At 45.5% G+C, this 14317-nt stretch overlaps 1 long non-coding RNA gene across 1 annotated transcript in view; it reads left to right on the forward strand.

Annotated features, from left to right (window-relative positions):
* The first annotated feature begins 283 nt into the window (after window positions 1-283).
* Window positions 284-14317, forward strand: part of LOC120375678 — a 55607-nt gene continuing 41573 nt past the window's right edge. The window contains exon 1 of the long non-coding RNA XR_005586681.1: window positions 284-397. This is a non-coding gene — a long non-coding RNA (uncharacterized LOC120375678). The remainder of the gene's footprint in view (window positions 398-14317) is intronic.

Below are 14317 nucleotides of genomic sequence, written 5' to 3' on the forward strand. Positions count from 1 at the left end.
TAAAAAAAAGAGGCCTGAGTCCCATTAAACTCCTTTCACTTGTGACTCAACTTTGAGCACAGCTGTCCAAAGCAGAAAGACTAATGCATTAATCCCTTGCACAGCTCAGCCCCCTCTAAGGGCAAGTATTATTGTTAATGTGGGACAGGGCGGTGCTTTCCCCACCCCCTCATGTTTGCAATCTTGGCTAAGTGCTCTCAGCTGTGGCAGCTGCAGCCCAGGAGGGCTGAGTGGGAGTGAAGTTATATAATGGGTGGGGCACAGCAGAGACTTGGAAAGGAGATGTGGTTGGAAGCTTGAAGCTCCCCTACAACGTGAACTGTTGCTTCAGAGTCTGCCTGATTCCACTAATTCTAGGGATCCTCCCATAGCAAGTACCCCAGCCTTCATTGCTCTGGTAAGTCTTAGACATTCTGCTTTTGTATTTTGCCCCCTTCTTCCCCAAGCAGGTGTGAATTAAAGCTGGAGCAATGGAACAGCAGATCTGGGGCCTGTGGAGGTGTAAGGTATGTCTCTAAGAATGGGGGACACAGCCAGTGAGAACTGGGGTCTGCTTTGAGTTAGCAGGGCTGGGAGACAGAAGCCCCTTTTGAAAGGGGAAGCACTTTAGGATTGGGAGTTTTTTGGCTTCTCTTTGGCTGGATTAGAGAAGGACTCTATTTAGTTTTACTCTTTTTGTGCCTTAGTAGGGAGTCCCCTCCATGAGCCCCTTGAAATCACCCAGCAAATGTAATTCCCTTTTACAAGTTACTCCAGACTGGTTACAAAGCATTTTCCTCTCATTGGAGAGAACCAATCAGCTAAGGGGACCTGCCTACTGAGTTCTGCTCTGCAGCAAAGCTTGCACCTGCTGGGCTAAGAAGTTGCTGCCTGACTAGAAAGGAAGGGTAGGTTTTGAAATGACCCTGGCAGGTGGGTTGGGATGCCTTGCACCAGTGGAAATGTGCATGCTCACCCTGGCTCTGCCTTACTCAGGAGCCTGCTTGGAAAGGGAGATATGGTACTGCTAAGTGCAGACAGGACACTGATGTCAACACAATATTCCACCTTGATGAGCTTTCATATATAAAGTTATTTAATGAATTAGTTAATTAATGAGTGGAGTTTGATTGATGGATCATACAGTGTTCTCTGTAGGGTGAGCCTGACCCTGGGACATTTTCTGCTATTGCTTAAATGCATCTCCTCATTGGTCTGAAGCACTGTGTGTTCTGGCAATTTGCATGCATTTAATGTAGTTCTTTAATAGGATGTAATGTTAGTGAAAAGCCAAAAGCACAGCAGCTGTAACTTTAAAGACAGCCCCATTACTGCAAGCCTTATAATTAGGATAAGAGGGAGACTCACTCTGCCATATGTTAAGCCTCTTTTGAGGTTAATAGCTCTGTAAGATTTTGCAATTTAAAAAAAATTAATCTTGAAGAATGATGACAAGGCTCTTCAATGAGGTGTCCCAAACCAGGGGCTGCGGATACTCTATCCCCTCACAGTCCAGTGGGAGGCACTTGCTAAGATGTGACTGGTACAGGGAGGTACTAGCAGGAATCCTCCTCTCCTGTTTCCTGTTCCTTCATCATTTGTCTTCTCACCTGCTCTATTGCCTCTTTTCTGCTTTCCTCTGCCCATTCATCTTTCACTTTGCCCCCACCCCAGCCCTTGAAAGGCAAATATGGCTTCATTTTACAGGGCATAAGCAACTTGCATGTGCTGCTAGCACTCTGCTGCTCTGCTTCGTTTTCTCAGTGCCAGGTAGGTTGTACAGTAAGATTATCCAGTGGCAGCTGCTGTCTCCAGGTCCGAAGTCTGGCAATTAACCAACACTGTGGTTCAAGCAAAGAATAACCTATTGTGCAGCACTTTCCTCTGATCATTGCCCTTGCTGCCTGTGCTACTCACTTCCCATAACCTTAAATCATCAACTGTTTGTGTCTCGTCAAAAGATGAGCTCAGTAAAGAGTGTGGTTTAGTGGCTAGAGAAGGGCACTGGGAGCCAGGACTTGTGGGATTTGGGTCCTGGGGAGGTGAGTGTGGTCTAGGGACTACCACAGGGGACCAGGGGTTGGGTTTACTGATTCTATTCCTATCTTGGGTGGAGAAGTTTGAACTAAGAGCTAGAGCTGACAGGCCATGGTTCAGAACTAGATTCTTAGCTCTCACTGACTGCATTATTTTGGGCAAATTACTTCACCTTTCTGGGCCTCAGTGTTCTCTTCCATATAATGGGGCCAGTAAAATACTTCAGAAGCAGAAGGCTCACAACACCTCTGAAGTGTTAAAAGTTGTCTGGTGAAAATTGTTGTGAAAGTGCAAATGCTTTATTATTGTTACACAAGAGGGGTGTCTGGCAGACTGCAGCCAAGAGCCCTGTGCAATCTAATCAGTATCTGATGCCTGGCACATCAGGGCTTTTGGTGATCCTGAGCTTCACACCAAATATCAGCCAATGTGGGTTGCCCAGCTGAACCCTCCTCTGGGCAGGGATTAGTATCTTCCTCTGTTGGTGAAGTGCTCCTAGTGCTCTGTAAATGACCAGGGATAACAGTACCTGGCCAGTGAGGGACTCCCAGTGAATGTAGCATTGTCATTTGCTATCACCACCTCACTTCCTGTTCTGTGACCTTCCTACAGGCAAGGAGACCGTCCTCCCCTCTGCTGCTCTCCCCAAGCTGCCCATCCAGCAGGAGTTTCTGCTTTAGCCATGTAGGGTTGAGCCTAGCTTGTCACCCTCCAAGGCACCCAGTGCACCCTCCTCCTTGGGGAGGGAGTGAGTTACAGGACAGGTTTGGAGCCCAGAACAGCCACTGCCAGACACTTCAGTTCCACAATGTGTGGTTTGCTACTACTGCATCTGGAGGCTGTTCTTCACCCCAAATCAGGCCTGAAGGCTGCCCAGCACCACCTCCCATCTCAACAGTTCCTTCTCCTGTCACTTCTTCCCTCCTAAGGTTGACTTTTATGCTCACAACCCATCCCTGTCACTGTGTCTCTTCACCTCCTTCCAAGGTGCCTAGGAGCTCCCTGCTGGTGCATGTGATCAAACTGCAAGGTCATTGGAGTCAATAGAAGCTGTGGGCCAGCAACCTCCAGGCTATATATCCAGTGTAGTGACTAGCACAGAAAGAGACCCATTCCCTTTTGCATTTGGCACCATAGAAAATCCAGTTAGTGGGCAACTGAGTTCCTAACTTGTGCTCTTTGTTCTCACATTGTTCCCCTTATGCACCACCTTCCACTAAACAGATTGTGGGATGGGCAGAAGCCCAGATGATCCAGTGTTGAAACATGGGAGTTGATCCGAATTCCAGATGAGAAATACTCCAGTTGTTCTGCCTTTGATTTGTATTTTTAAAGGAGTATGCGACAAATGAATGGCTTAACTGCAGTTACTTTGGGTGTTTAATGAAGAACACTTGCAGTCCCCCCAAAACAGCCTACAGAACTACGTTAAATTTGCCAGTGGCTGCTAAACAAGAGATGACTCTTCTGGTCTTAACTATAATTTGTTTCCAAGTGCATCTAGTGCTTTGAAAAGAGATAGGAAGAAGATGGGTGAGGAGGGGAGTGCTCTGTAGCAGTGGTTCTCAGCCAGGGGTGTGTGTGCTGTTGGGGGTACACAAAGGTCTTCCAGGGGTATATCAACTCATCTCGATATTTGCCTAGTTTTACAACAGGCTACATAACAAGCACTAGCAGAGTCAGTACAAACTAAAATTTCATAGACAGACTTGTTTATACTGCTCTACACTATACACTAAAATACAAGTACAATATTTATATTCCAATTGATTTATAATTGTATGGTAACAATGAGAAAGTCAGGACATTTTCAGTAATAGTGTGCTGTGTTGCTTTTGTATGTTCGATTTTGTAAGCACCTTTTTATAAGTGAGGTGAAACTTGGGGGTATCCAAGACAAATCAGACTCCTGAAAGGGGTGCAGTAGCCTGGAAAGGTTGAGAGCCACTGCTCTGGAGGACTCAGGCTGTCTCTTTCCAGTGTTACCTTGTGGTTTGTGCACAGGACTGGGAATCATGAGGGACCCAAGTTCTAATCCCAGCTCTCCTACCAACACTTCATGTGGAATGGGGCAAGTCACTTTACCACTACCTTCATTCCTCCATCTGTAAAATGGGCCCAGTTAATAACAATGTGACTAATTACTAGTTAAGGTCTATGCAGTGCTTTGAAAATAGCAATCCTATAAGAATTCCCAAGTATTACCTTCCTTTTGTTGGTTAACTTTATCTTAATAATGGTGTCCTTCCTTTATCTTTCATTCTTCCTTTGTGGTTGCATTCCATCTAATTTCTCAGCTGCTCTGAGGTTTCATTAATGATATACTGACATACACATCCTTATATCTGGTATTTGCTGTGTTTAGGGTGTTTGGATGCACTGGAAAATTTAAAACGAAATTCACTTGAAATCACCAAGTTCTGACCTTGTTTTGTGAGACAGAGGGTCAAATTTCTTCCACTTGAAATGGGGTCATTGGCCTGAAATTCACAGGAAGGTTCACAAATGTTTTGGTGACTATGGACCAGGCTTTGAGTTTAAGTTCATGCAGTTTTGCTCTAGTTTGGAAAACTATTACTTTAAATGTTGCTCAGGAGGTGCAACTCACTCACACAGCATGACTTGCCAGATGTTTTGTGTATGATTTCTGTTGGGTTCACACAAGGCACAGTCATAGTTCTCATGAACAGCACCCAGGGCATCCAAAGCTGTACAACAGCCTGAATTCCATCCAGCTGCCATGGTATCAAAGGGGCCATAGCAATGAGTAGATTATAAATTCCTTGGACAAGGACTGGGGTTTTTATTGCACCAAACCCAATGGGGTCCTGTGTCCATGACTGGGACTGCTAGGTGCTACTGTAATTCAAACAATCCTTTGCCTTCAACAACCAACCCCTCAAGTACAACATGCTAGCTCCCTTTTTGCTTCTGCTATGCTGTGTCCAATGTCAGAAGTGGAATTACCAACCTCAGATCAATAGCGAAACTATTAAAGTGCACCTTAAATTTATACTCCTGGCACTGCTGTGTTCATCACTTCTTTGGCAGCGTTTCTTATAACCTGGCTCATCTTTCCTTGTAGAAGGATAAGCTTTGCTGAGCCCTCAGTGGCCCTGGGAGCTAGGCTGCTGCCTTTCTGCCTCTATGGGTGGGCCATGGGTTTGAAGCCTGGCTTACCTCGGTGAAAGGAAAAATGGCAGGCTCGTTCTGAGGGTTCATGAGAGATTCTTGCACAGAATAACTAGACTGATGCAAGCTCCCAGTGTAAAGCCGGGGTCTGTTGCATCTTAGCCCCATTTCAAGCCACATCTGTGCTCAGGTTTTGCACTGGCATAATGTCATTGATGTAAAAATGCCTGATATAGATGAGCCTTTACTTTCAAGGGGACATTTATTCAGACACAATGTGTAGTCTGCAGCATGATCTATGCAGGCATGTGCAAAACACTTCAACACCCTTTTTTCTTTCAAATCCCTCAAGACCCACTTCCACTGTGATGCTGTAAGAAATTAGTCAAGTCAGACAGCTAGGACAAGGAGCAACAGAGGATAGTTGATTGTTACAAATGTAGACTGGGAGAAAGGTAACCTACTTTATATTTTGAGTTCTTCAGTGCAAGATGGGTGGCTTCTGACACTTTTGGACAACACTTAGCACACTGCCTGCTACCATAATGCAAATAATGTGTTCATGTCTTGCCATGTGTGCATCACCATAGCGTCTGAGCTACTTTCCAGTAGCACACTAAGGTGCATGACTAGCATCTATTGATGTGGGTGGCTCCTTTTGCACTGTTCTTTATTAGCAATAACCCTCATAAGGTGGGTGGAAGAGCCTTTTGGTCCCATTCCCCCCCTTGCTGCCTCCTGCTGGGATAGTTGAGCCAAGGTGGGCCATGTCAGGGTCTTAGCTTGTCTGCCGCTCCTAGAAAAGTGTTTTGTTTTTGTGTTTGCACGAGGCAATTGTCCACATTAGCTGAGGTTGCGGTCTCCAGCCAGTGTGCGCTCTGGCAAGCTGAAGGACTGATAAGCCTCCCCTCATGTCCTGATCTCTCTGTGTGGGGATGTTAGCCTGGCTCCATCAGCTATCCCATTCACGAATCCCCGACTGCTCATACAAACACTAACAAATGACTCAGAAGCCCCATTTGCACAGATGAGGTAAGGGAGGTCTAGTGATGAGACCCAGAGCTGCAGGAAATGCAGCTCCTGGGAAATAAGTTACAATGGCTTCTGCGTCCTCTCCAGCCCTTGACCATATTCAGTGCACTACCCTAACTTCTCCTTCCACGCAGGCGAAGGATCGGATCTATAGTGTTCTGGGTAGAGGCTACTTTTTAATCATTTCTGATCTGCCTGAGGTTGAGGCTTCATTTCCACTCAGCAGGAAAAAAATCAATAATGTTTAAATTATTCAATTAAAAAAGTGTTGGCTGCTTAGCGGAGGAAGAGAAACTGGCAGCCTTCTCCTCCAGAAAAAGGCATGTCTGCTCTGGGTGTGCTATGCAAGGAGCCCAGGGCTGCCAAACGGGGGGGTGCTTTTAGTGTCTCCCCCTTTTGGTGCAGTGGGGGATGGAGGAGTGCTCCCTCCCTGTAGCAAAGCACAGAATGGCATGCAGCTCTCAGGGCTGGGAAATGGCGCTCGTCCTGGGGGGAGCAGTGCCAAGGGGAAGGGATTTAAGAACTAGAATTCACTGAGAAAGCGAGGGCTGGGCCCAAATGATACAAGTCAGTCGAAAAGAAGGCAATCTTACACTCAAGGAAACTTCAGTGCCCACTCAAAGGGTTCATGAGTGTCAGAGGTCCAGTCAAGTGCCCCCTCTTGGCCACTCTCAAGACTGGGGGAATCTCCTCACTGGATCCCATGTGTGTTAAGCTTCCAGGGTCTGACTAGACCCTCTCTTGGTTCCCTAGGCATACCCTTCGGGTGCAGTTCCTCTATCTGCACCCTTCCTGAGCGTTTCGACCACATGGCCCATTGCTCAGCCCCCTGGAACCAGTGCTGACTCTCTCCAGCCCCCTGTAGATGGATCAAACACCCTCTTCCAGAATCCCCCACAGATGTGAGCCATGTGGGTTACAGTTTAACTCTCTTGGGCACAGGCATAGCACATAACACCAACTTTGCACAGAACTCAAATGCAGCATTGCTCTGTCTGTATATTGTTTGTGCTAGCAAAGATTTTTACAAAACCAGTAAAACCCTACACATTTCCCTGCCTCAGTTTGCTCACCACTCCAGGGCACTTCTTGGGCTGGGGTCCTGGATGTCTCTCACTGTCCAGCATCCTCCTGTTAGTCTGTATCTTGGTTCTGAAATGTAGATCCTTCTCCCTCCAGCTAGTTTCCTCTGACCTTGGCCAGTCAATCCTCTTCCCCCGCTGCTGTCCAAACTTCCTGTGTCTTTCTCCCTGAACCTTCCCCTTCTGAGTACTTTTATAATCTGCTGCTTTTGTCCTGTGTCTTGCCTGATAACTTTCTATTCTACAAACCTCTAGCCCCTTGTGGAAAATTGAAGAGAACTGGTTTCCCCTAGGAGGCAGTTACTCTTCTCCCCAGGTAAGACCTAGTCTGGTGCTGATAGTCCTTAATGATTGGCTGTTATCACTGGTCTAGGAAGTACATGCATTGGCAATGGTGGATACACAAGAGACAGAGGAGTTCAGGAAACTGCAGTTTTCATGGCAACAACTGCATAATGTTGTAATATCAACCAGATTTCGTGTTGTATGCACCGATTCCTCATGTGTCACAGTGAATGTCTCAGGTGCAAAGAACCAGTCTAAAAGAAAATACAAACAGTCTCTAAGGCCTGGATTTGTAAAGGTATTTAGGCATTGCTGCACTCAGTGTTGTAATGCGTAGCTGACTCAGGAACCTATGTCTCATTTTCAAAAGGGATTTTGACACTTACGAGCCAAAGTCTCGGGGATTAAGGCTCCTAAGTGCCTAAATCACTTTTGAAAATGCATTAGGCTAATCAGTTAGCTGTTGCAACAGTGAGCCCAGCACTGCCTAAATAACATTCCAAAATGTGAACCTAAGTCAACAGGACTTGAGCAAGGTCTTTAAGGGATTTTGCTAAATCGGCCTAAATTCCCATCCATTTTTGTCCAAGATACAACACAGCAGGTGAAATTGCATCATGCTCATGTCTCCATGGCTACTGTCCATTTCACACACCCCCCCCAATTTGGAAAGGAGATGCATGACTCCTGTGCTGGAGAAAATGGTACCATCCTGTAGCTCAACATATCATGAGCCAGGGATGGACACTTCAGGAGCTGCTCCTGTGGCTTGATGCTGGTTAGCTTGTGTCGTTAGGAGGACTGAGTGCAGTGGGAGAAAAGCAAATGGAAATCCATCTCCCAGCCTCTGGTTCAATGACCATGTTCATGAAACTGCAAAATATATTTTGGAAAACCTGACAATAAAACCTTATAGAGGTTGTCAAAAACACCCATAAAAACTAAGGGCATGTTGTTCAAGTGTGTTATGAGTTGAGGCAAATAACCCTTTCAGCAAATGAAAGGCCAGGAACGGCATCCTGTGGGTTTCTAGCCTGTGAAATGAGACACTAATGAATCTGGTATACAAGAATTTCCTTGGGCACCAGGGCCAATGGGGTCTCAATAGATGGAGAACAGAGATGAAATAGCTGTGGTGAGAGGGTGAAAGGTTCAACCACAGGATGTAGGGACAAAGGGAGGCATAGTAGTGACCCGTTGGAATGTCTAGCTGGCTGCTGCCTTGGAGGGGTTGCATTTCTACAGAGAATCAGATGCTGGACAGCTGTCTGCCCACCCTTGCTATGATGACACCTTCCCCAAACTACAAGACAAATGTTCCCAGTGGAGCATGCTTAACCTGGGCAGAGAAAGAAGGGGATTCCCAACCCTCATCTTGAGTCTGGAGCAGCCCAGGCACTCTTGTGGTCCAAGCACAGGCAAATTCACCTGATCAATCACTTTTTGCAGTTGATACCTATGGATACCAGGAGAGTTCAGCACATTCCATCCTTTCAGTAGCCTGTGACAAACTTGCATGATATTCACTTTGAATCTGTCTGGTGTCCCTGAGAACTGTTTGCTGATCTAGTTGTATCTGGGGGGGGGGGGGGAAGCATGTTAGTTGCATTTGTCTAATTAGTGGTGATTAGAAAGAGCTGTCATGCTGCAGTACTCCCTGGTGTTGTAAAGTGCAGGAGAGTCTGACAAACTACGCATCCTATGTTTAGTTTCCTGCTACTTTTGTATGGAATATTTGAACTGAGAATACTAAATACACAAGAAGCTAAATAGAGAACAACCTATCACGTTTTGTTCCCCAAGGTTCCAGCTCAAATTTTAATTTCTTTAATTAATGAGCTCATTCTTTTTATATACTAGTATTAGGCTGGTTTCCACAGTAACAACCAAACCTGGAACCCAAAACTCAGAGACAGACTTGAGTAAATAATGGGGAAAAAACATACCATGACTGCAAAGTGAACTGGCTTTAATTCTGTCTGTGTCCCTCTGTCTTCATTTTTCATGAGTTGTCCAGCAAAGGAGATTGGTGGCAGCAACTTGCATGGAAACATGGCTCTGAAGCAGATACTGGAGAATATTAATACTGATATACAATTCATAATTCTGAGTGCTTGCCTGAGTAGCCTCATTTCAAGAGGGATACTCCTCCAAACACCTTCTCTTGGTATCAACAGGCATCCTCCAAACCAAGGGTGATTTGGAAACACCTGGTTCAGGGAATAGCATCATGCTAGACAAGGTTTCATTGGCCTAAGCAGTGCTACAGTTTCTGTAAAGTTCTGTTCAGAGTATTGGAATGACAATCTGGCCCTGTCAGGGGCAGCAGCTGTTTCTTTGTAGGTTCAGATAAGACTCCAACTTGTCTCATCATGAACAGTGCTGTACTGGACAAATTAGTCCCCTTGTACTCAGCTGTGCTGCTTGAGAAGCAAGTTGTTAGTCATCATGAATAACCATATCATGGTCTCAGCCTTTGGGCACAATTCCTGTTGAAGTGAATCGGAGTTCTTCCTGGCTAAAGACTAGATGGCAGGGTGAAGATATGAGCCACTAGATTTTGAGATTTCAGCCAATTGCCAAATTCAGGATGCAATACTTAGTGTCCCTAACCATCTCTCTGCAGCATGTAGTACCAGCAGTATTATAGTAGTCATGTCAGGACAATGGCACCAAGATGATGAGTGGCTGTTTGAGGAAGCCCAAATACCTAGGGCCAGACTGTAAAAGGTATTTAGGTTAGTATTTAGGTTTGACTAGCCCTTCAAATATTTGTAAGGCAGAAGTGGCTGTGAAATGCCAATTGTTTTTCCCTTGGAATGTTTTTCTTTAGTCTTCCAAAATATCCTGCAAGTTTTAGTTTTGCAATGAGAAACAGAATTTTTCCCCTCTCCCACTTTTAACAAAAGAAAAGTTCCTGTTTTTTTCTGTTGGGGGGGGGGGGGAGGGAATCAAATGAAGAGAATTTTCTTTAAGAGAAGGGAAAATCTCAGTAGAAACCAGATTTTTCAGAAGAGCCAATGTGCAGCTTCATCGGAACCAGGGTGGGAGTCGCATGCAGAGGGGAGATTACAGGGACTGTAACAATGGGCCAATTTTTTAATCCATTCTCTGTCCATAATGCTGCTCTCTAAAGCAAATAGTTTTGGTATTGACAGTTTGTCAACTTGCAGTAATTATCTTGGTTAACCTTTAGGCAGATCAATTATTCCCTGTGACAGGGAATATAATATTAATATCCACTTGGGTTTACTTAGAGTAATTCCTCAGTACTTTTCCATGGTATCACAACACATCTTAATCAGATGGTGAGTGGGTTTAATTAGCTGAAGTATAGGTTTTATTTTTGATTCCTATGACTACTTAATCTAATGGAAACACATTATCTGCTCTGAGGTTTGCAGTTTTCTGTTTGTAATTATGGCTGCTCTTAATTGATAGTGCATCACGGGTTGTGGCTGCAATATGGGAACTGAAATAATGTCTCTTTTCTTAAGTAGAGCCTTAAATACGTTGTCATTGAAGCGTCTATGCCCTCATCTTTGCAGACAGATGGACTCCCCTTTTTTAATTATTGGATATCAGGCTTCTGTCAAAGGAGGAAGGAAGATCTTGGAAATTATGAAGCATTCAGTTTGCTTCTCTCATGCAGAACCTGTGTTGAAGTTTATCATGGCTATTATTTGATATCAATAAATTAATCTGTGGAATCTGCTGCTGCAGGAAATCTAAGTGAAATAGCTTAGTAAATTTCCAAAGGAGACCTGGGTATTATAATTAATCTATGGCTAACTAGGACTTCACAACTGTCACCATGTCTCACCACAGACACTCAGAATTGGCTAAAGATCAGGACAGTGCTGATAAAAACCCAGATACCCTCAACTCTGGAAGCACAAACTCACCACTTGCACAAATGAAGACTCCTAGTATGATGGGACCTAGAACCCAACCGAGGAGTTCTGATGGCAGCAGGTAGAGGGCACAGGTACATTACGTTAGCATCTTGAGCTACACCAGGTAGGGTTCAAATTGAAAACTGATGACTCCTATGGCTTCAGGATATCCACTGATGGTGATTCATAGACATTGGGGGAAAGTCTCTCCCCAATATGGTGTTACACAAATGACCATTGTGGCCAAGAGCTTAGTAGAATTCAGTAAAGAATTAGACCTCGATATGACTAATGAGTGTCCCATGTTGCAATACAAAGGTCACAGTATGTTTGTAGTAGAATCTAGGAGCCCCTTTGCACTAGATGCGGTACAAACCATGGATACAGGCAACTGGGGGCTAAGGGGGGGTTAGCTGCACTCCCTTCCCCCCCAAAAAGGCATTAACAAAGGAAATGTGTGGAACAAAAGCTTGTTTATCTACCTTTATTAAAAGTGGACACATTTAATCCTGGTACAAAACTGCTCATTGAAGTGACACTCAACGGCAATTGCTTTATTTTAAAGTTTAGACACCCCCTGCCCAGCAAACAGTGAAAAGACAGCCCTACCCCAATTGCTTAAAGTAAAACTCTCATGCTTCAGGATGTAAGCCAGCTGCTGAGGGAGTGTGGGTCTGTGTGGGCAGCCAGCCCTGTTCTGAGGGAGAGCGGCTTTACGAACAAGTGGTTGGGCCTGGTAGGGGGGATGATCAGACCCAGCCTGGAAATGGTCAGGTGATGACTATAAAGCCAGCAAGTGGCTCTTTTGGAGTGGAGAGAGCTACAGGAAACAGTGTGGTGCTTGTGGTAGGTGATGGAGTAGTGGGCTACCTCGCAGGTAGTCTGTCGGAGAATAGGGGAGTAGCTGCACTGTATTTTGATTTCTATGCTTAAATAACAAATGAAGCCCTGAGAAACGGGCCCTAACCTGGCATTGGGTATAGTCAGGCTGCCCTTGACTAAAACAAGGCAGTAGTCTTGAATGTCTGTTATAGTGTTTCTTGCATCTTACTCTGAAACAGCTGGTGCTGGTCACGGTCAGTGGAGTCTGGTAGTTCCTGCGTCCCTAAGTTGATGCATTGTCTGGTGTAGGCCTTTTCTTTTTGTATTCTTCTTTCAAGCCCCAGCACCAATCTCAATAAAGAGTATTCACACCTGAATAAGGGAGAAGATGGCTGGGCAAGAGACAAGTACTGTGCTTTAACAGCATCATCAATGCTGCTCCTCTCTCCCAGCCATCCAAGCATCTCCTGTTCCAGCTCCTGCAGTCAGAGGAAATAGACATAAACACAGTGAGTGCTTATTTCCCCTCTTGCTTGTCTGCTTTTATTAGTGATGTTGCTTAGCTCAGGAACAGGCTGCAGGAGAGGGAAGTGCTTGGCACTGAGATATTACATCTAGAACAGGTTGAACTGTACATTGTGGACCACTGGTTGTCCATGCTCTGGGCTCCAGCAGGGGCTCCCTCATGTGCTCAGTGGCGGGGGCTCAGAAGCAGTTGCTTTTGCAAAAATAATTACACGGGCTCCCTCATGCCTGATGTTAGTCAGTGACCTCAGAAGTCAAGGATTCCTTTCCCAGACTGACGGGGGGACAGATCAGATAATGCACTCTAAGCAAATGTACAAATGCCAATTGGGGTTGGTACAGAGCAATCAGGTGTACTTGGTGTATTTTGCAGTGTTCTAGGAAAACGTCTGAGTCTCAGATGGGGTTTTGTCAGAAAGCCGTCCCCCTGCATCCTGCAGAAAGGCAGTGGCCTTCAGGAATGCTTTGGGAATGAAATGAACTCCAAGGCATGCAGTGGGAGGGATGGTTTTATTTTTAAGGCATTGGACTGGGATTGTGGAGAACTGGTTTCAACTCCTGATTCTGCCATAGGCTCCTGGTGTGACCCTGAGCCACTTAATCTCTCTGAGCCATAGTTACCCATCTGTGAAAATCCTTGGTTTAGACTGTAAGCTCGTCAGGGCAGGGATTGTCTCAACTCTTGCTATGTTTGTGTGCAGCACCTCAAGTAGTGCGGCCTGGATCTCACTTGGGAACTCCAGACAGTACTATCATATAAACAGTGGGAAAGGAAGTCAGTTGTCAGAAAGGAAGGTGGACAGGAAAGTGTGGGGTTCGGAAAAGAGGTTTCCTTCTCCTTTGCAGCGTTTGCCCACATTTATCCATTCTTGTCTCCATTTCAGCAAAACTAAAATCTGTCTCTGCTTCTCTGATGCAATCAAATCTTGCCACTGAAGGCTGATTGCTCTGTGCACAACTATGGGAGTTGGGGGTGTGCACATGCATGTATATCTACATGGGTGTCCATCTGGCTATGTACCCCAGAGCAGTTCGAGATGGAGAAGACCTACACCACACCTGAAACCTTGTACACATGTGCACCCAAGCTGCCTTGCTGCAGTGGGGGAGTGGATCTGCATTGCTATCTATTGGGTCAACTGTATGTACTGCAGCACTGGCCAGTCTCTCACCAGTAAAGCTGTTTATGTAGGTGTGTGGGCAGATGGGTGCATGTCTCTCACCCATACCTTGCCTAATAACTGAAGCTTTAGGTCACCCTGGCAAACAAGCTCCCTATTACCAGTTGAGTTCATATTGCTACAGATGCTGCTGTTCTCCATTTCTGTGAACCTGAATTGTGCGGGCAGGATGTGATGACAGCATTATATTCCTGCTCCTTTCCCTCCAGACTTTGCCACCTCCCTCTCTTTGCAACATTAATTAGCTACAGCTAGAGGCAAGTCTGAGGTATTAAAACCAGGCTCTCTACAACCTCTGAATGTGTAGAATAACCATAGCTCCAGAGACACATGAGCCCCTACCCCT

This window comes from Mauremys reevesii, linkage group 12 (genome assembly GCF_016161935.1).
Source record: "Mauremys reevesii isolate NIE-2019 linkage group 12, ASM1616193v1, whole genome shotgun sequence".
Classification (NCBI taxonomy): domain Eukaryota; kingdom Metazoa; phylum Chordata; order Testudines; family Geoemydidae; genus Mauremys; species Mauremys reevesii.